The 21166-nt window shown below is 44.2% G+C and overlaps 1 long non-coding RNA gene across 1 annotated transcript; it reads right to left on the minus strand.

The window, feature by feature from the left end:
• Nucleotides 1–470: 470 nt before the first annotated feature.
• Nucleotides 471–15817, minus strand: LOC116969255. Its single transcript, XR_004410696.1, has 2 exons — nucleotides 15773–15817; nucleotides 471–510 (listed from the first exon to the last, which is right to left on the minus strand). It is a non-coding gene; the product is annotated as an uncharacterized LOC116969255 (long non-coding RNA).
• Between the last annotated feature and the right edge of the window lie 5349 nt (nucleotides 15818–21166).

Raw genomic sequence — 21166 nt, forward strand, 5'->3', positions numbered from 1 at the left:
TCCCCGCTCCCACACCCCTCCTGCCCACATAGACATCTTCCCCCCGCCACACACACCCTCCCCCACAGCCCCCTCCCCCATAACCCCCCTCCCCCACAACCCCTTCCACCACAGGAACTGATCCTGAATCTATAGAACATTGGAAAATGATCAGCCACTTCCTTATGTACCCTGGGATGCAGACCATCAGGCCCTGGGGATTCATCAGCCTTCAGTCCCATCAGTCTACCCAACACGATTACCTGCCTAATGTGAATTTCCTTTAGTTCCTCCGTCACCCCAGATCCTCTGGCCACCAGTACATCGGGAAGATGGTTTGTGTCTTCCTTAGTGAAGACAGATCCAAAGTACCTGTTCAACTCGTCTGCCATTTCCTTGTTCCCCATGATAAATTCACCTGTTTCTGTCTTCAAGGGACCCACATTTGTCTTAACTATTTTTTTCCTCATCACATACATAAAGAAGCTTTCACTATCCTCCTTTGTATTCTTGGCTAGCATACCTTTGTGCCTTATCTTTTCCCCCCGTATAACTCCCCTTTTTGGTTATCTTCTGTTGCTCTTTAAATGTTGCCCAATCCTCTGGCTCCCGCTCATCTTTGCTATACTATATTTCTCTTTTATTTTTATACTGTCCTTGACTTCCTTTACCAGCCATTATTGCCTCTTACCTCTTAGAATCTTTCTTCCTATTTGGAATAAATAATTTGATTTACCAGTCTCCCTTTAAACTATTTATTAGCTTCAAAGAAATCCCATCCCATGCTTGCTGGGGAAAGTGACACAAACATGGGATTTAACTTTGAACATTGTCGGAGGCCCAGAATTACTTAGATAAGTTATCAGTATGAAGGTAGACACAAAATGATGGAGTAACTCAGCGGGACAGGCAGCATGTCTGGTGAGTAGGAATGGCGACGTTTTGGGCCGAGACTCTTCTTCAGACTTCGGTGTGAAGAAGGGTCTCGACCCGAAACATCACCCATTCCTTCTCTCCAGAGATGCTGCCTGTCCTGCTGAGTTACTCCAGCATTTAGTGTCTACCTTCGATTTAAACCAGCATCTGCAGTTCTTACCTACACATTATCAGTATGAAGGGTTTTTTTAAAATTTCTCATTTCTCCATGTTGTTTTCTTGCATTCAGCGTTCTGGAGCCGAAAGTCCTGGAAATGGAAGGCAAACATGAATCTGAGCTGGAATCAATGAAGATGGAGAAGCTGGAGATGCTGGAGCTGCTGCTGAAGCAGAGCACCATTACTGGTGAGCTGGAGAAGCACCCGAGCACCGTCATGTGGAATAGCGATCACGCCACGTCAGACGACCGTATAACATTATTGTAATATTAGAGTTATCTGGGCCGCAAGAGTTGTTTGAAACAAACTGGTAAATGCACAGTGCTGCAGCGAGTTTGTTTCCATTCCATAAACATCAGTGGGCTGATGGGCATTCTTTGCATAGATTAAAGCATGAATAATATTCAGCCTCTTCCCCAGATGATTACCAAGGCTATTCATACACTGCAGATGCTGACACCGGCTCATATCTGATGTTGACTTGACAGGGCCATTGTCTCCTGGTGCTCCTAGCCATTCTGTAGTTGCACCCAGACTTTATAGATTTTAGAGATACTGCGCAGAGTCCACCAGGTACATGTCGACCAGCGATCCCCGCACACTAACATTATTCTACACACTAGGGACAACTTACAATTTTACCAAAGCCAATTAATCTGCAAACCTGTACATCTTTGGAGTGTGGGAGGAGACCGGAGCACCTGGAGAAAACCCATGTGGTCACAGGGAGAACGTACAAACTCCGTACAGATAGCACCCATAGTCAGGATCGAACCCGGCTCTCTGGCGCTGTAAGGCAGCAATTCTACCTCTGCGCTATTGTGCTGCCCTAAGTTGAAGAAAAACAAAGTAAAATAATAGGGTGAACAGAAACAATTCATTCACCGGCTTGAACACAACAGGACTCTCCACTTGTGTTGTACATGGAGTTTGGAGTAAACTATTTTACAAATCATTTTGGCACGTCCAGCCCATGGCCAATGCATACCTGTCAATTATGGAGAGCTGATTAGACTCCTGAAGATCATGTCTGTTGCAAGCAGTCAAGCAAATCTTCAGGTATCCTAGCCGCTAGAGATATCATCACTGGATATAACCTTTACTGGAACTTTGGCCAAGAATATGAATATGAAGTAATAATATTTTATTATTTAATTTTATTTAAAGGGCGGTACAGATGATTTAATTGTAAATTTATATTTTATTGCACAATGGATAAAGTCCAGCTATATGTGGGAAGGAACTTTAGATGCTTGTTTAAACTAAAGATAGACAAAAGCAGGAGTAAGGCAGCATCTGCGGGGAAAAGGAACGGGTGACTTTTTGGGTCGAGACCCTTAAAGAGTCAGGGGAAAGGGAAACAAGAGATATAGACAGTGATATATAGAGCACATGAATGAAAGTTATGCAAAAAAGTGAAGATGATCAAGGAAAGGTGGAGCCTTTGTTGGCTGTGGGCAAGGTAACAAGGAGTTATACGGACAATGAAACTCAACAGGATGATAGTGGAACTATGTGACTTGGGTGGGGGAGGGATGGAGAGTGAGGGGATGCAAGGGATAGTTGATACTAAAGCAAGTGGGACCCATTAGGTCCCGTTCCCTCAATGCACGGTTGCGAGGGGAGGGGACGGGGAGGGGACGGCCTGTGGCGTCACACACACACTAACCAACATCTCACACACACAAACACACACACACACACACACACACACACACACACACACACACACACACACACACACACACACACACACACACACACACAAACCAACCTCTCACACACACAAACACACACACTAACCACCACCCACACACACTCATTAAACACCACAATTGATATATTAATATTATTCATTCACTCCTTTTACCCCATGCCCCACCCTATCCACTCACGCATAGCCCCCAACTCGCAGGGGCGGCTAGAGAGGTAGGGGGATAGAGAGAGAGGGACACAGAGGCACAGAAAGGGACACAGAGGCACAGAGAAGGACACAGAAGGACACAGAGGCACAGAGAGGGACGCAGAGGCAGAGTGGGGGGAGACAGAGGCAACCCAGAGAGGGACACAGAGGCATGGAGAGGGACACAGAGGCACACAGAGAGATGGACACAGAGGCAGAGAGAGGGACACAGAGGCACACGGAGAGGGACACAGAGGCACACAGAGAGGGAGACAGAGGCAGAGAGAGGGACACAGAGGCACGGAGAGGGACACAGAGGCAGAGAGATGGACACAGAGGCACACGGAGAAGGACACAGAGGCACACAGAGAGGGAGACAGAGGCAGAGAGAGGGACACAGAGGCAGAGAGATGGACACAGAGGCAGAGAGATGGACACAGAGGCACACGGAGAGGGACACAGAGGCAGAGAGATGGACAGAGAGGCAGAGAGATGGACACAGAGGCACGGAGAGGGACACAGAGGCACGGAGAGGGACACAGAGGCACACGGAGAGGGACACAGAGGCAGAGAGAGGGACACAGAGAGGGAGCTTGCTGCCTTTTGGAGCTGGGGTTTCCGGGTGTCCGCTGTCTTTTGGATCTGGGGTTTCCGATTTGCGGCGTCTTTTGAAATCAGTATTCATACCGTTGGTTTGTGAGCTGCCCAAGTGAAATATGAGATGCTGTTCCTCCATTTAGAAAGTCACTCTGACAATGGAGGAGGCCCAGGACAGAAAGGCCAGTGTTGAAATGGAAAAGAGAGTTAAAGTGTTTGGCAATTGGGAGATCACATAGGCCAGGGCACACTGAGCAAGCTATGCCGTTTTTGTCATGTCATATATACAGATGCAGGTAGATAGCAATATGGTTTTGATTCCTGAGTAGATTCCCTGCCAAACAGGTGTTCTGAATCAATGTTTCATCACTTAAAATTCGTTTTCCTGGGAAACTGGTGCTTCATTACTAACCAATAAACAACAGACAATAGACAATCGGTGCAGGAGTAGGCCATTCGGCCCTTCAAGCCAGCTCCGCCATTCAATGTGATCATGGCTGATCATCCACAATCAATACTCCATTCCTGCCTGCTCTCCGTATCCCCTGACTCTGCTATCTTTAAGAGCCCTATCTTGGTCTCTCTTGAAAACATCCAGAGATCTGGCCTTTGAGGCAGAGAATTCCACAGACTCACAACTCTCTGTGATTAAAGTGTTTCCTCATCTTCGTTTTAAATGGCTTACTCCTTATTCTTAAACTGTGGTCCCTGGTTCTAGACTCCCGCAACATTGGGAACATGTTTCCTGCCTCTAGCATGTCCAAACCCTTGATCTATATTACTAAAAGTCTGATCTTGGCCACTTCCTGTTGTTCTGTATATTGATTTTAGAAAAAAAGCTGCCACTTACGGCTGTGATTTTTGGCCATCTTACTCAGAGCCCCCCTCCGTTGTGCAGGATAAGAGGAGTTTTCCCATCGAGGAAAAATAAAAGAGTTATTAGTGTTTATAAAATGTTGAGATTCTCTCTCCTGAAGGCCACGCCCCTTCTGGAGGGACTATAAAACCCGGAAGTGTTGAGTGCCTCAGTCAGTATCTGCAAGATGGGGGAGCGAGAGGGTCATGTCTCTCAATCTGAACTGTGAATAACACTGAACACATGTCTACTAAACTGTGAGTGTGGTTTTACTGACCTTGAGTCCCCTTAATGTGGTTTGAAAATGAAAATGTGGTTGGTTTGAAGTGAAGCTTTTAAGTGATTCTTAAAGGGTTGACGTTGGATATGCAATGGAAGGCATTTAAAGACTGCATGGATGAACTACAACAATTGTTCATCCCAGTTTGGCAAAATAATAAATCAGGGAAGGTAGTGCATCCGTGGATAACAAGGGAAATCAGGGATAGTATCAAAACAAAAGATGAAGCATACAAATTAGCCAGAAAAAGCAGCCTACCAGAGGACTGGGATAAATTCAGAGTCCAGCAGAGGAGGACAAAGGGCTTAATTAGGAAAGGGAAAATAGATTATGAAAGAAAACTGGCAGGGAACATAAAAACTGACTGCAAAAGTTTTTATAGATATGTGAAGAGAAAAAGATTAGTTAAAACAAATGTAGGTCCCTTGCAGTCAGAAACAGGTGAATTGATCATGGGGAAGAAGACCAACTGAATAACTACTTTGGTTCTGTTTGGTTCTGTCTTCACTGAGGAAGACATAAATAATCTGCCGGAAATAGCAGGGGGTCAAATGAGATGGAGGAACTGAGTGAAATCCAGGTTTGTCGGGAAGTGGTGTTAGGTGAATTGAACAGATTAAAGGCCGATAAATCCCCAGGGCCAGATAGGCTGCATCCCAGAGTACTTAAGGAAGTAGCCCCAGAAAGAGTGGATGCATTAGTGATAATTTTTCAAAACTCTTTAGATTCTGGAGTAGTTCCTGAGGATTGGAGGGTAGCTAATGTAACCCCACTTTTTAAAAAGGGAGGGAGAGAGAAAACGCAGAATTACAGACCAGTTAGTCTAACATCGGTAGTGGGGAAAATGCTAGAGTCAGTTATTAAAGATGGGATAGCAGCATATTTGGAAAGTGGTGAAATCATTGGACAAAGTCAGCATGGATTTATGAAAGGTAAATTATGTCTGACGAATCTTATAGAATTTTTCGAGGATGTAACTAGTAGAGTGGATAAGGGAGAACCAGTGGATGTGTTATATCTGGACTTTCAGAAGGCTTTTGACAAGGTCCCACATAAGAGATTAGTATGCAAACTTAAAGCACACGGTATTGGGGATTCGGTATTGATGTGGATAAAGAATTGGCTGGCAGACAGGAAGCAAAGAGTAGGAGTAAACGGGTCCTTTTCAGAATGGCAGGCAGTGAGTAGTGGGGTACCGCAAGGCTCAGTGCTGGGACCCCAGCTATTTACAATATATATTAATGATTTGGACGAGGGAATTGAATGCAACATCTCCAAGTTTGCGGATGACACGAAGCTGGGGGGCAGTGTTAGCTGTGAGGAGGATGCTAGGAGGCTGCAAGATGACTTGGATAGGTTGGGTGAGTGGGCAAATGCATGGCAGATGCAGTATAATGTGGATAAGAACAAGAAAGTAGACTATTTGGTGGCAAGAACAGGAATGTAAACTATTATCTGAATGGTGGCCGATTAGGAAAAGGGGAGATGCAACGAGACCTGGGTGTCATGGTACACCAGTCATTGAAAGTAGGCATGCAGGTGCAGCAGGCAGTGAAGAAAGCAAATGCTATGTTAGCATTCATAGTAAAAGGATTTCTGTATAGGAGCAGGGAGGTTCTACTGCAGTTGCACAGGGCCTTGGTGAGACCACACCTGGAGTATTGTTTACAGTTTTGGTCTCCTAATCTGAGGAAAGACATTCTTGCCATAGAGGGTGTGCAGAGAAGGTTCACCAGACTGTTTACTGGGATGGCAGGACTTTCATATGAAGAAAGACTGGATAGACTCGGCTTGTACTTGCTAGAATTTTGCACTGTACAACTGTTGCTTGCAAGATGACAATAAAGGTTGATTGATTGATTGATTGATTGATTGATTGATTGAATTTAGAGGGGGATCTTACAGAAACGTACACAATTCTTAAGGCGTTGGACAGGCTAGATGCGGGAAGATTGTTCCAGATGTTGGGGAAGTCCAGAACAAGGGGTCTCACAGTTTAAGGATAAGGGGGAAGTCTTTTATGACTGAGATGAGAAAAACATTTTTCACACAGAGAGTGGTGAATCTGTGGAATTCTCTGCCAGAATGTAGTTGAGGCCAGTTAATTGGCTATATTTAAGAGGGAGTTAGATGTGGCCCTTGTGGCTAAAGGGATCAGGGGTTATGGAGGCACTGGCAGGTACAGGATACTGAGTTGGATGATCTGCCATGATCATATTGAATGGTGGTGCAGGCTCGAAGGGCCGAATTGACTACTCCTGCACCTATTTACTATGTTTCTATGTTTCCATGTTTCCATGAAGCACTGCAAATGGCTGTTGGTGGTGGCTGGTTCGAAGTGAAGCACTGCAAATGGCTGTTGGTGGTGGAAACTTGACAACTTCCTGTTTGCACTCTATATTGATTTTAGATAAAACGCTACCACTTACGGCGGTGATTTTTGGCCATCTTACTCAGTCCACCTCCGCTGATCAGGGGCAGAGGATTTTTCACATGAATTAAAAATAATTGTGTTTAAAACATTTTGAGAATCTCTCCTGTCAATCGCGCCATGAAGGCCATGCCCCTTCCGGTGGGAGGGGGGAGGGATTATAAAACTCGGAAGTGTGGGTGTGGCTCAGTCTCTGCAAGATGGGGGAGGGAGAGGTCACGACTGTCTGAGCTGTGAATCAACTGAACACACTGAATGTCTACTGAACTGTGAGTGTGATGTTTTGTGTGGTTTTATGGTGATGTTATGGTGGTTTCACCCTGCTTAAATGGTATGAAAATGCAATTGAATGTGGTGGCCTTGCACCCTGCATGAAATGGTATGAAACTGCATTTGAATTTGGTGGCCTTGCACCCTGCTTGAGGTGGTATGAAACTGCACTTGGATTTGGTGGCCTTGCACCCTGCTTGAAGTGGTATGAAACTGCACTTGAATTTGGTGGCCTTACACCCTGCTTGAAGTGGTCGGAAACTGTACTTGAATTCGGTAGCCTTGCACCCTGCTTCAAGTGGTAGGAAACTGCACCTGAATTTGGTGGCCTTGCACCTACTTGAAGTGGTATGAAACTGCACTTGAATTTGGTGGCCTTGCACACTGCTTGTAAGAGAATATCAAGGAATAGCCGTGAGTCAACTGGCAGCCCACCAGCCGTGACTAAGCTGCCAGCGCATCAGGCTTGAGTGACTGAGCTGCCACCCCAAGAATCCATTTGGCCCACAATGTCCATACTAGCCCTCTGGAAACCTGTCCCTTCAGCCCACAACACCCATACTAGCTCTCCAGAATAGTCTAGTAATCTTAGTCTAGTAATCTGGGACTTAGTCTAGTAATCTTATATGTTTCAATAAAATCCCTTCTCATCCTTCTAAATTCCAGAGTATACAAGCCCAGCCGCTCCATTCTCTCAGCATATGACAGTCCCGCCATCCCGGGAATTAACCTTGTGAACCTACGCTGCACTCCCTCAATAGCAAGAATGCCCTTCCTCAAATTTGGAGACCAAAACTGCACACAATACTCCAGTTGTGGTCTCACTAGGGCCCTGTAGAACTGCAGAAGGACTTCTTTGCTCCTATACTCAACTCCTCTTGTTATGAAGGCCAACATGCCATTCGCATTCTGCTGTACCTGCATGCTTACTTTCATTGACCGATAAACAAGGTCCCCCAGATCCCGTTGTTCTACTTCTTCTTCTTGTAGGATTCCGGCAGTGTAGACGCTGCTAAGCGTATTACTGCCCTCCACAGGTCAAAGTTTGAACTAAATTCTTACATACAGTCCTGTAACTTGCAGGAATTGAAGAACAGCCCTGGATATCAGTTGATGTTTCTCACTGTGTCCAAACAGAGATAAAACAGAAAAAGCCTCAACTCCAAGTCCTGTCAGTCTAACAAACAATACTTTTCTTTCTACCCTGTACTTTTAACATTCTAGGAAAACATGCTTAACTGTCTCATTACTCCCACATTCACACAAGCCAGAAACATGTTTCCCTACAATGCACAAATAGTAATTTAACCCACAGTGTCCCAACCTCAATCTACACAGTTTAACTGAGTCCCTACGGGACAGAGATGTACAGAAACATATTTTCCTAACTTCAGATTGTATAGAAAAGTAGTGTCTACCCCTGACTTCCATTTCCCATCCTCTCTGCCATTCTTTTGTTAAGCCCTCTTTAATTATTTCTCTCAGTTCCACTCTCCCCAATGATACATGGAGATCTATTTCTCTTCTTAAACTCTCCTTTGCTATGAGGTCCACCTGCTCATTCCCCCTCACCCCAGCATGCCCGGGAACCCAGCAAAAAGTGATGTTACACGCAAACCCAATTCTAGAAAACACACTCAAGATTTCATTTAGAATGTCAGGACGAGCTTTAGATTTCCCTACTCTTAAAGTTTCAAGAGCAGCTGCAGAATCAGAACAGATAATGACTTCTCTAAAACTGGCTTCCTCAATTCACCATAGAGCCCATTGAATTGCCATTAATTCAGTCGTGAGAACAGAGCTTCCATCAGAAATGCGCCGGCCAATCTTCAACCCACACTCCAAACCCAGCTCTCCCACTAACTGGATCTTTAGATCCATCTGTAAAAACAATCAATGTGCTCTCACTGATTGAATTAAGATATTCCACTATTCTTGGAGTCACCTCGTGCTTATCTTTTTCCTGAAGAAAAGCAAGCTCAATAAACAGTTCAGGAAGAACCCAATGGGGCACAGGTAGCCTTATTGTATGCTCTATAATACCCCCTTGTTCCAAACCCAGCTTCCAAGCCCACTGATTTATAATGACAAAAAATGTGTTATATTTGTTACCATCATCAACCTCTTGCAACAAACACCTTGCTGGGAAGGTATCATTACACCCACAAAGTTTAGCCCAGTAATGTAACCCTAGCTTAATGCGCCTTAACCATAAGGGCATTTCTCCCATTTCAACAATCAGGGCAGGGACTGGGGAAGTCCTGAAGGCTCCACAGCAAAGCCTCAAAGCCTTTGCCTGCAACACATCTAGCCTAGCCAGAACAGTTTTAGACGCAGACCCATACACAAAACACCCATAGTCAAGAGAAGATCTGATCATGGCCTGATAAATTAGCAGCATTGTCTCCCTGTTGGCCCCCCACTCACACCCAACCAGACTTCTCATAACATTCAGAACTTTTTCACACTTCAACACAATTTTACCTACATGCACAGCCCAAGTCATACGCTCTTCAAACCAAACACCCAAAAACTTAAAAACCTTTACCTTCTCCAATAGAGACCCATACATATACAGCCCTAACTTAGGTAACTTTCTTTTAAAACCAAATACCATATATTTAGTCTTAGAGGCAGAGATTTTAAAGCCCCATGTGTTCCCCCATTCCTCTACAGACACTAACACTCTTTGAATCTGTTTTAAAACAAACTCTACATTACGACCTCTTTTCCAGATGGCCCCGTCATCTGCAAACAAAGACAGACCAAATCCTCTCTCTAATTTACAAAATATGTTGTTTATCATGATATTAAATAAAACTGGATTGATAACACTTCCCTGCGGGGTTCCATTCTCTATTTCTACAGTCTCTGAGCTGACACTACCAACCATTACTTGTATTGTTCTATTCAATAAAAAATCCTTAATCCAGTTGAACATTCGTCCCCTGACTCCCAAGTCAAAAATTTTAATCATTAATCCCTCCTTCCACAAAGAATCATATGCCTTCTCAATATCAAGGAATACACTCACTACTGTTTCCTTGCTTCTAAATGCCCTTTTAATATCCTGATCCAAAACTGATACAGACTCCATTGTAGACCTTCCATTCCTAAAGCCATTCTGTACATCAACAAATAGTCCTCTGGTTTCTAAAAAATAAACTAGTCTGTTGGTTACCATCCTCTCCATAATTTTACAGAGCACTGCTGTGAGCGCTATAGGGCGATATGAACTAGGGTCAGATGCCTCTTTGCCTGGTTTTAAAATAAGGACCACGACTGCATGTTTCCATTCCTTTGGTAAATAACCCTCTGCCCACACAGTATTAAACAAAGCTAAGATTTCATCAAGTACAGTATCATCCAGATGTTTAAATAACTCATACGACAACCTATCTCTCCCCGGGGTGGTATTTGCCCCAGACATAATTGCATCCTTCAACTCTTTTATGGTAAAAAACAGATTAAAGGTATTATCATTTACTAAACTCCTCTCCAGCTTCCACTGATTAACTGCCATCAGCTCAGTTCTCTTTCTACACCTCTCCACTCCCATGCTCTCTGATCTATGCACTGCTTGAAAACTGTCAACACACATGTCTGCTTGTTCCTTATTGGAGACTGCTACCACCTCACCCTTCTGCAACACTGGTAACAAACTTCTTTTGTATACTCCTGACATTCTACGCACAGCTGACCACAAATGCCTTACTGGAGTTTCCAGGCCTAGCGTACCACAAAACTTCCTCCAACTATTCCTCTTTGCATCCTTTACAACTCGTCTTGCTACTGCCCTTAGCCGCTTGTACTCCATTGCATTGACCAAAATTGGATACTTTCTTAATTTTCGATAGGCTATATTCCTATTCCTTACAGCTTCATCACATTCTTTATTCCACCAAGGAACAGACATACGGGACCTAGGTTCCTGCTTCACAGGAATAGTACAACAAGCTGCCTCATGAATCATGAGACTAATGGAAGTATTCCAACTATCTACAGAACCCTCACTATTAACCTCTCCAACTAAACTTTGAGCCTTCTCTTGGAATGTATCCCATTTGGCCTGAGAAAAGTTATATCTAGGGACTTTCTTTACCACTTCTCTCCTCAAATCCCTACCAAACCTACATAAAATTGGATAATGATCACTACCCAGTGTATATCTATCCATTACATCCCATTCACCAATTCTTGCTAAATTTGATGAAGCAATTGATAAATCTATGTGGCTGCAGGTGTTTCTCACAATATTATACCTAAACGGCCTTCCATCATTTAACAATACCAACTCATACTTGTCTAGAAATTCTTCAACAATAACACCATTTTTATCCCTGTGATCACTACCCCATAAAGGATTATGCGCATTAAAGTCTCCAATCCATATAACAGGACACCTTACCTTTTCCATTATCTCATCAACATCTGACAATATCAAGGGTTGACAGGGGTTATAATAATTTATCACAGTGATAGAATTCTGGCTGCTCCAAACCTCCACAGCCAAAACCTCAAGATTAGAATTAACGTCAACTTTCCTATACTGCAACCCAGTCTTAACAAAAGTTGTACAACCCCCACCTGATCTATCAGACCTATCTAATCGCACACATTCATAACCTGGGATTACAAAATCTAGACAGGGCTTTAACCATGTCTCTTGGATACATATTAATTCTGGTGCTTCTTTAAATTCATCAACAAATCTCTTTAACTCTTGACCATTTCCAATCAGACTCCGGGCGTTCCATTGAAGTATATAAAACATTATGGTGTTAATGAGGATCACCATCATCCACCTCACTGACATACTCCATACTGCTAGCTCTCGACAACTGTGACCTCTCCATACACTGACTCTCCGTCATGTATTGATGCAACTTTTCTGGCAACTGCTTTACACTGAGGAACCTTGCAGCTGCCCCCACCACTAACCTGATGATATCTGACCGGTTAGCTGCTTTCTTAGCTCCTACCAGCACATCAGAAACAAAAGACAGAAATGACTCCTTATTAAAAATCAACATGTCAGATGGAAAAGCCGACGGCAAGTTTGGCACAGTGATCTGGCTTCCTAGCACCACTCTAGTCCCAGCGCTCACATCTCCGTGTTCTCTAGCCATCCTTTGAGCTGCCTCTGCATATGACACATTGTTCTGATCCTTCACATCCTGCACTCGCTTCGCCTGAACAAAGCGCTCACAACCATGAAACCCTGCTGCATGATCCCCATCACAGTTAGGGCACTTAGGAGCCTCTGAAAAAGCTACTTTTCTTAACAACTAAACAGGTTCGCTTCTTAATAAACAGACACCACACAAACTGTTTGGTAGACCAGTTCAAAACTTTACTTAACATCGGCCGATGGAAGGGAGCGAGAATTCCAGCTAAGTGACCGATACAGACACTCGACTGTCCTCGGTCCACTTCTCTGAACAACAGAATTACATTGCATTAAATAGTTTTTTTTTGTCCCCTTAGCACATTCCACAGACATTAGTCATGGTCAGAGGTACAGCAAAAGGTTTCCACAGAATTCATCACATCAAAGGCATTTTGTTTACATGGTACAAGATATACTAAAAGCATTGGCCATTTGGTTTAGGTCATTTTATCTTCAAAGAGATCACCCTAGCTCTTTCACTGCTTCCTCTGTCACTTGGTCCCTCATAAACATAGGACACTTGGTTTACAGCCTCTTATCTTTCTACTTCCCTGGTTCCTCTCTCGAGTCACTTGGTCCCTCATAAACATTGGCCATTTGGTTTACGACATCTTATCTCAAAGAGATCTCTCTAGCTTCTCCTCTCTGCTTGTCACTTGGGAGACAATGTTATAGGATTTATTATCTCACACACCGCAACCTGAGGCAAGCCTAATTTGAGACTAAATATAAGCTGTAAGCTAGCCCAGAAGCCAATTTAATATCTTCTTATATTTTTAACTAAAATTCGGCTTCATCACCTCTGCCTTGCAATTTTGTATTGCAAGAATCTCCACCGCACTTTGCGCACTTTCTTTTACCCCGACAAGACCCAGCAACATGTCCAAACCTCTGACAGTTATAGCAGCACAACGGTGGTTTAATGTACTCCCTCACTTGATACGCCATACTCCCAAGAAACACTCTCTGTGGCAGTACTCCATCTTTGAACGTAAGCAGGACCGGCGGGTCCCTGACTCCATTCCTACTCTTAAATCTCACAACATCAATTACCTGGGCCCCCTTAACATCTTCTAAGATCTCCTTCTCAGACAAGCCATCATACATCCCATACACCACTCCCTTTATTCCCTGCTGTCTTCCTCTAGGGACCAAACTCTCCACCTTGACCACCAATTTCCCCACACCCCTAGCATCATTAAACTGTTTTCTGTCTTTGCAACAAACTCTTAACATCCCATTATACAGAATCTTGGCCTGAAAGTCCCTGCCTATCTGGCTCTCCAAAGCGGTGGTAATTTTTAATGGATTCACTGCTCTAAATCCTGCATCTCCTTGATTTGTTCCTTTAACTTTAAACAGCACGACGAATTCTTCAATAATTCTAGTTCTCCTAAATTTACTTCCTTCGTCTCCTGACATTTCGGGTCTTTCGCTCGATGCCTCTCTCTTAGAGCCCCCCTTTACCTTACCTACAATCTGCCACCCATCACCATCAGCCCCACCACTCCCTGAAGCCATGGGCCTCTAGAATTCCGCCACGCTCTCGAGAGCCCCTCCGCTTCGTGCCCCTTGCGATATTCTTCCTCCTCCCTCTGACTTCCCCCCTCCCTTTGATTCGCCTCCCTTTCCCTCTCCCTCACTCACACTTTCTCTCCTCATAAAAAGTTTTCCACTGCACCTCGGTGCACATGATACTAATACACCTAAATTATTTCTCTTTCCCTCTCAGTCTCTCTCTTTCTCCCTCAGTCTCTCTCTTTCTCCCTCAGTCTCTCTCTCTTTCTCTCTCAGTCTCTCTCTTTCTCTCTCACCGTCTCTCCCTCTCTCTCTCTCCCCCTCCGTGTCCGTCTCCGTCTCTGTCCGCCTGTCTCTCTCACACAGTGTCTCCCTCCTTCCTACTCCCACACCCGACTGTCACTTCAAAGCTGCCCCCAGGTTAAATAAATATGAAGCCCACTTTTCACAGCCTCCCTCTCGGCAACCTCCAAGATCTACTCCGCCTTCCGGCCTTCCAGCCTCAGATCCCATTGTTCTTCCCGTTTTACCAACTTGACACCATTTAAATAATAATCTTCCTTCCTATTTTTGCTACCAAAGTGGATAACCTCACATTTATCCACATTAAACTGCATCTGCCATGCATCTGCCCACTCACCCAACCTGCCCAAGTCACCCTGCATTCTCATAGCATCCTCCTCACAGTTCACTCTGCCACCCAGCTGTGTTATCCGCAAATTTGCTAATGTTCCTTGTAATCCCTTCATTTAAATAATTAATATATAGTAGATAGCTGTGGTCCCAGCACCGAGCCTTGCGGCACCTCACTAGTCACTGCCTGCCATTCTGAAAGGGACCCATTAATCCTTACTCTTTGTTTCCTGTCTGCCAACCAATTTTCTATCCATGTCAGCACTCAACCACCAATACAATTTAGTGCCCTAATTTTGCCCACTAATCTCCTATGTGGGACCTTATCAAATGCTTTCTGAAAGTCCAGGTACACTACATCCACTGGCTCTCCCTTGTCCATTTTCCTAGTTACATCCTCAAAAAATTCCAGAAGATTAGTCAAGCATGATTTCCCCTTTGTAAATCCATGCTGACTCGGACCGATCCTGTTACTGCTATCCAAATGTGCCGCTATTTCATCTTTTATGATTGACTCCAGCACCTTCCCCACCACCGATGTCCGGCTAACTGGTCTATAATTCCATTTTGTCTCTCCTGCCTTTGTTAAAAAGTGGGATAACATTAGCTACCCTCCAATCCACAGGAACTGATCCTGAATATGTAGATCATTGGAAATTAATCACCAATGCATCCACGATTTCTTGAGCCACTTTTTGAAGTACCCTGGGATGCAGACTATCAGGCCCTGGGGATTTATCAGCCTTCAGTCGCATCAGTCTACCCAACACCATTTCTTGCCTAATGTGAATTTCCTTCAGTTCCTCCGTCACCCCAGATCCTCTGGCTAGTACATCAGGAAGATTGTTTGTGTCCTCCTTAGTTAAAATGGATCCAAAGTACCTGTTCAACTCGTCTGCCATTTCCTTGTTTCCCATAATAAATTCACACTTTTCAGTCTTCAATGGTCTAACTTTGGTCTTAACTAATTTTTTCCTCTTCACAGACCTAAAGAAGCTTTTACTATCCTCCTTGATATTATTGGCTCGCTTCCCTTCGTACCTCATCTTTTCTCCCTGTATTTTATTTTTAGTTATCTTCTGTTGCTCTTTAAACATTACCCAATCCTCTGACTTCCCGCTCATCTTTGCTATGTTGTACTTCTCTTATATTTTTATACTGTCCCTGACTTCCCTTGTCAGCCACAGTCGCCCTTTTAGAATCTTTTTTCCTCTTTGGAATGAACTGATCCTGCACCTTCTGTATTATTGCCAGAAATACCTGCCATTGTTGTTCCTCTGCCATCCCTGCTTGTGTATCTTTCCAGTCAACTTTGGCCAGCTCCTCCCTCATGGCCCCATAGTCCCCTTTGTTCAATTGTAACACCGACACCCCCGATTTACCCTTCTCCTCTCAAATTGTAGATTAAAAGTTATTATATTATGGTCACTAGCTCCTAATGGCTACTTAACCTCAAGTTCCCTTATCAAATCCTGTCATTACACAACACTAAATCCAGAATTGCCTTCTCCCTGGTAGGCTCCAGTACAAGCTGCTCAAAGAATCTATCATTGAGGCACTCCACAAACTCTATTTTTTGGGGTCCAGTACCCACCTGATTTTCCCAGTCTACCTGCATGTTGAAATCTCCCATACCAACCGTAGCATTATCTTTACAACATGCCAATTTTAACTCTTGATTCAACTTGCACCCTATATCCAGGCAACTGTTTTGGGGGCCTATAGATGTCCCGTTAGGGTCTTTTTACCCTTACAATTCCTTAGTTCTATCCATACTGACTCCACATCTCTTGTGTCAATGTCACCCCTTGCAAGGGACTGGATTTCATTCCTCACCAACAGAGCAACCCCACCCCCTCTGCCCACCTGTCTTTCTTTTCGATAGGAGGTATACTCTTGAATATTCAGTTCCCAGCCCTGGCCCTCTTGCAGCCATGTCTCTGTAATTCCCACAACATCATACTTGCCAATTTCTAACTGAGCCTCCACCTTGTCCACTTTATTTCTTATACTTTGCGCTTTCATATACAACACTTTGACTTGGTATTCACCTCCCCTCTCACTATGGTCACTATTGGCCCTGACCTTACTCTCTTATCCCTTCTCAAACTTTCCTTCCCATTAATTCGGGAGTCTTTTGTAACTTTTCCTGTACTCGCTTCCCCTTTAACTCCATCTATACTCCCAATTTGTCAACCCCTCGCCCCCACAATTGAGTTTAAATCCACACATAGAAACATAGAAACTAGGTGCAGGAGTAGGCCATTCGGCCCTTCGAGCCTGCACCACCATTCAATATGATCATGGCTGATCATCCAACTCAGTATCCTGTACCTGCCTTCTCTCCATACCCCCTGATCCCTTTAGCCACAAGGGCCACATCTAACTCCCTCTTAAATATAGCCAATGAACTGTGGCCTCAACTACCTTCTGTGGCAGAGAATTCCAGAGATTCACCACTCTCTGTGTGAAAAATGTTTTCCTCATCTCGGTCGTAAAAGATTTCCCCCTTATCCTTAAACTGTGACCCCTTATTCTGGACTTCCCCAAAATCGGGAACAATCTTCCTGCATCTAGCCTGTCCAACCCCTTAAGAATTTTGTACGTTTCTATAAGATCCCCCCTCAATCTTCTAAATTCTAGCGAGTACAAGCCGAGTCTATCCAGTCTTTCTTCATATGAAAGTCCTGACATCCCAGGAATCAGTCTGGTTAACCTTCTCTGTACTCCGTCTATGGCACATGTAGCACTAACAAACCTGCCTGCCAGAATGTCGGGCCCCCTGCAGTTAAGGTGTAACCCGTCCCTTTTGTACAGATCACCCCTACCCCAGAAGAGACCCCAATGGTCTATAAAGCTGAATCCTTGCTCCCTGCACCAGCCCCCCAGCCACACATTCAGATCCCCATCTCCCTGTTCCTGCCCTCACTAGCACGAGGTACTGGAGGCAATCCAGAGATAGTCACCCTTTCAGTCTTCTTCCTAACCCTCTCAACTCACGTTGCAGAACTTCCTTCCTCTTCTGCCCGATGTCGTTTGTGATTACGTGCACAACTACTGCTGGCCATTCACCCTCCCTCTCGAGGATGTTCTGAATTCAGTTTGTGATATCTTGAACTCTGGCACCAGGGAGGCAACAGACCATCCTCGAGTCTCACCTGCCGCCACAGAATCTCCAGTCCGCACCCCGGCCAATGGTGTCACCCACCACTATAGCTCTGCCCGACATCGGTCTCGCCAGTCGTGTCTCATCCCTAAGATTGGAGCCATCAACCTGTCCGCCGCTTGGACTGGAAGAGTCGTCTCCCCCGACAGCTCCAAAGAGGGCGTACCTGTTTTCATTAGGCATAGCCACCTGGGTCTCCTGCCCTCCACGGTTACTCCCCTTTCTCACAGTCACCCGCGATGATCCATCCAGGCTTTTGCCTGGTCCAGTTACTCATCATTGGTGATTTGCTAGCAATTACTTTCCTGAAGGTCCTTCCTTGTGTCGTGACTGACTAACACAGTTCTGTCAATTTATTAAACGCATGCTCTCTGCACAGTGGTGACAGTCCATTATGCAGTGTGAAGGACTATCAAGTTTCAAATAACCAGCCTTTCTAAACGTGCCTGGCCCTTGAGCCCCGGGCTGAACCTCACTGGGTTCACGGAAGAAGAGTAAAAAAAATGTCACTAGGTGAAGGTGAAGAGGAAATATTTAATAGGAATCTGAGGGGCAACTTTTTTACACAAAGGGTGGTGGGTGAATGGAATGAGCTGCCAGAGGACGTAGTTGAGGGAGCGACTATCCCAATGTTGAAGAAACAGTTAGACAGGTACATGGATAGGACAGGTTTGGAGGTATATGGGCTAAACGCAGGCAAATGGGACTAGTGTAGCCGGGAAGAGTTGGCCGGTGTGGGCAAGTTGGGCCAAAGGGCTTGTTTCCACCCTGCATCACTCTATGACTCTAAAAATATTCCACCCAATCAAGCAAAATGATTGACATCGCAGAGGCCTGTGACTGAAGAAGGAAGTCGACCCGAAACATCACCTATTCATTCTCTCCAGAGATGCTGCCTGACCCGCTGAGTTACTCCAGCATTTTGTGTCTATCTTCAGCTGCTGACAACAGTGTCATTGCAACATTATATCGTGGGAAATGACAAAGTGGGTTGACAATTACAAACCTTTATCTAATCTAATTTAATCTAATCAAATATTAGATTAATATTAAATTATGAAATCTAACTTAATCTATATAGCGAATAAAGAAGAGCTGTGTTTGTAAATGTTGTAGTTTTGGTGCAGTGGTAGAGTTGCTGCCTTACAGCACCAGAGACCAGGGTTCAATCCTAACTACGGGTGCTGTCTGTACGGAGTTTGTACGTTCTCCCTGTGACCGCATTGGTTTACTCCGGAAACTTTATTTTCCTCTCACACTCCGAAGACGTGCAGTTTTGTAGGTTAATTGGCTTCTGTAAATTGTCCCTCGTTTAGGGACAATAGTCCCCAGTTCCAAATTTAACAATACTTTGCTGGTTGTTTATTTTGGAGAAATCTGCAACATACAGAAAGATTCCGTGCATTACAGGGAAACTGGCTTTTTTCCGTCAACTTGTGAGACGGGTCAGCAAGGCCTGAGATAGAGATAAGCACATTGAAAGCAGTTTGTATATCTTAAAGGTAATATTCATATTAATGCAGTGCTTGAATTATCAATCCAAAAAGCACTGAATGTGGTAATTCCAACCCATATAGGGGATTTCATGAATAGTAATACAAAGAATATAAATTTGGTGAATATGGTTTTAAACTGTCTGCCCCCTCTCCTGCCTCTCAATGTGATCGGCAGTGCAAAATTAAACACAGTGTCAGCTGCAGACAGCTGAGATCAGCCTTGAGACACGTTGCTGGTGATGTCCCCCTGGGTTCTGGGGTAGGGCTTAGTATTGACGCCCTGCATCATATATTTGTAAAAACTCTTGCCGACCACTTGCGAGGATCACCAGCGCCAGCCAAGGGGACACAAGACACAATTACCTTGTCAAACACATTTTAGTTCAGTTTAGTTTAGAGATACAGAGTGGAAACAGGCCCTTCTACCCAACGAGTTTGCGCCAATCAGCGATCCCCGCACACCAACACTATTCTACGCACTCTCGGAACAATTTCATAATTATACGAAGCCTATTTGCCGAACAAACAAACTCCGTACAGACAGCACCCGTAGTCAGGATCGAACCTGGGTCTCCGGCGCAGGAAGGTAGCAACTCTGCCGCTGCACCACCGTGCCGCACAAATTTGTATTTGTTGCTGGTTATTTGGATAAGTAAGATCTAGTTTCATATGTTCAGTTGCTACCCAGTAGGGATGTGAGACTATTTTCACTGATTCATTTATTAAATTATTATCCTGTTGTTTCACATGAAAAAATACGGGAATTGGCACAATGGGCCAGTCAATGCTTGCATCTATCGAGTCTGTAATACATTTCTTTATTACCCGATTGTAGACAGGTAAAATTACCACTGTAAATAGGCCCCATTAGCTCACCCTGGTCAATACAATTGGGGCAGTCCCACAGTGGTACGGTTGATTCCACACATCGCCAGAGATCCAAGTTCAATCCTGACTATGGGGGCGGTCTGTACAGAATTTATACATTCTTCCTGTGACCGTGTGGGTTTTCTATGGATGCTGTGGTTTCCTCCCTCACTCCAAAGACCTGGAGGTTTATACGTTAATTGGCTTTGGTAAAGATTGTAAAATTGGTCCTAGTGTGCAGAATAGTGCTAAGGTACAGGGTGATGGGTGGTGAGCGCTGACTCAGTGGGCTGAAGGGCCTGTTCCCGCACTGTATCTCTAAAGTCTACAGTGTAATTGGAGAAAGTGATTCCTTTAACCTTAAGATACAATAAATAACGTTAACATTATGCCAGTGATGATATTGTGTCAACCATCACATATAAGCCTCATTTTGAGCAATGTGCTTACAGTAATAGATTTACTTTTCTTGCTGTTTGCAATAAATGTTTTCCTTGTTCATTACGTAGAAATTCATCAAATTCAAAAAGAAGAACCAGTAGTTTTTAAAGATTGCGCTGAAGTGTTCAAATCAGGAATATCCAGAAGTGGCATCCACACACTCCATATCCCAAATGTCACGGAATCGATGGAGGTAAGAGGAAAGCCCACGGCATTTACTTTTAATTTCACAATGGCTTTTCTTCAGCTCTTCACTTCTGCTCAGGAAACCCCCCACTTTATGGGCCACAGATCAAGGTGTATGTGTGAAGTAATTTAGTCTAGTCTAGTCTAGTCTAGATTAGTTTACTTTTGTTTTGTTTAGTCTAGTTGTTAGTTTATTTTAATTAAGTTTAGACTATAGTCTAGTTTAGTTTATGTTAAGTCTAGCTTAGTTTAGTTCAATTTAGTTTAATTTTGTTTAGA

Source organism: Amblyraja radiata, unplaced genomic scaffold (genome assembly GCF_010909765.2).
Source record: "Amblyraja radiata isolate CabotCenter1 unplaced genomic scaffold, sAmbRad1.1.pri S135, whole genome shotgun sequence".
NCBI lineage: Eukaryota > Metazoa > Chordata > Chondrichthyes > Rajiformes > Rajidae > Amblyraja > Amblyraja radiata.